Source organism: Eublepharis macularius, chromosome 13, assembly GCF_028583425.1.
Source record: "Eublepharis macularius isolate TG4126 chromosome 13, MPM_Emac_v1.0, whole genome shotgun sequence".
In the NCBI taxonomy this organism is placed as follows: Eukaryota; Metazoa; Chordata; class Lepidosauria; order Squamata; family Eublepharidae; genus Eublepharis; species Eublepharis macularius.
Genome location: NC_072802.1, coordinates 37,464,304 through 37,466,354, shown reverse-complemented (window position 1 = coordinate 37,466,354; position 2,051 = coordinate 37,464,304). Strand labels below are relative to the sequence as shown.

Genomic DNA, 2,051 nt, shown 5'->3' with positions numbered 1-2,051 from the left:
GAGCTGAGCCACAAGATGGGCAGCTGATGCTCTGTCTATGCTCTTTACCAGTTAGATTAGATCAGTGTCTATCGTTTTTAATATACAGGATGGTAATAATTATTTCCATCATTAGCAGGAAATCATGACAATTCTCAAACTGGGGGCCCTTGAGGAAATTGTCTGGGGGAAATAAACCATTGAGGATTAAACTGATAGTTCAAGACAGCTGAGCTCTCAGGAGAAAATAGTAACTGCCGTCTCAGTAACTTAGCCATCTAACACTGCACTGTACTTGCCCTAATATTAAGGCTGCTGAGGTTAGGGGCTAAATGGGCAGGATGCCAAGTGGTATAGGACAGGTGTGGGGTATGCTTATGTCCTCTTCACAGTGTGGTAGAAGCGAGTTCGGAGAGGGTCAGGTGCATGCCATGCATCCTCCAGGTTTCTGTTCTTCCCCATGTTTCTCTTCCCCACCCCCAATGATGCTCAAGTACCCTCAGCATGCCTCCTGATGGACAATGCACATCCCTAGTCTTCATCAGAACATTGCAAGTTTCCCTCTCCCTTTTGAACCAGTAATATTTTTCTCTGTTCATGGAAATCTTTGGTGAAAGGCGAAAGATTTCCACGATCTGAACAGAAACCAGAGTGATACAAGTTTATGAAAAAGCCCATAATTTGACTTCAGGTTGTCCCATTTCTGACCTACTAGTATTCACTCAACCATCCTCCTTCTGTCCTCTATCTAATGCTTAGCTGCCCATAACAGTCTACTCCACATGCTAAGGCCAATCTCTTTATTTCCCTCTGCACTTTTCTTCCATTAACTGACTAGTGATACAGTCCTAATCAGAGTTAAACCCTTCTAATCTTATTGAAGTCAATAGGCTTAGTAAGGTGTAACTCTGCTTAGGATCACACTGTCAGTTATTATTAAGGCAATTGAAATAATAATTACGAAGGTGATGGTTATTTTAGAGTGTTTGGCCGGGGGCAATTAGCAAAGTAGTATATTTCTGCTGTCTCTTTAGTATGCAGAAACTACTTATCTGTAGATAGCCCCATTTTGCTTCTATCCTGAAAAGTACTCAACCATGATATCTGGTATAAGAATGATGATTCTATATAATAAAAATCATAGCCATGAAATTTTACCTAAAACAGGGTTACGCCATTAGAGAAGAATGAAACAAGAACAGTATAATATACTGTAGATAATGTAATAGGTGGGGAAAACTGCTGAAAATTTTCCACAGCCAATTAGAAGTACAACACTATTCCCAATGCATATGCACACTTCCATTTTGCAACACTCCTATTCCCATTGCAAAAATGGTCATGGAACAGTGGTGCATATTGTCTATTCAATTTGCATATGGAACATGGTAGCCTGAGCATGCACATCTCTGTAGATGGCCACTCAATGGTACAATGTTGCCAATGGGTAAAAGTTTCATTGTCACCGGAGGTGCCTTTGTAAAACAATGACTCAAGAAGGAGGCAGCAGATGGCATCCTCAGGGGCCACATGGACTGCCACTGTGATGAAGCAATTAGAAGTATGACCAGTATTTTTAGACTTGCCATAAGGTGTGTCAACAGCCTCTTTTCCTGCTTGAATTAACGACAAATTACAAGTATCCATTCCCAGAGGCCAAGCAAGGGGAGGGGGAAATACTGTTTCTGAAGGGCAGAATGTTACAATTGTGAGCTGTCCATTCTAAGTTATTTCTCCCCGACAGGATGAGTCAGATGTGCGGCATTAACCTGATTGTCTGGGTCATAAATACTGGTTTTTAAAAATTCTCTTCCAAATGATTCATGCCTTTTAATCAATATTTTTCAGTGATTATATTTGAAACTCTTTAGAGATTCATGTTGGTAATTAATCCTGACTTATAGGGTCAAGGGTAAGTTTTTAAAATTGAAGATATTTTAAGCATTTAAGAAACAAAGATTCTGGTTGTTACTCCAACCATCAGTTATTAGGAGCTTACTGGATCTGAGGCCCAGGGGATAGACACAAGAGTTCCCACATACTCAGAAACCCATTTCAAGTTTGCACATTTA

The 2,051-nt window shown here is 40.3% G+C and overlaps 1 pseudogene; it reads right to left on the bottom strand.

Annotated features, from left to right (window-relative positions):
- Positions 1 to 545: 545 nt before the first annotated feature.
- On the bottom strand, positions 546 to 634 carry LOC129341783 (U5 spliceosomal RNA; annotated as a pseudogene).
- Between the last annotated feature and the right edge of the window lie 1,417 nt (positions 635 to 2,051).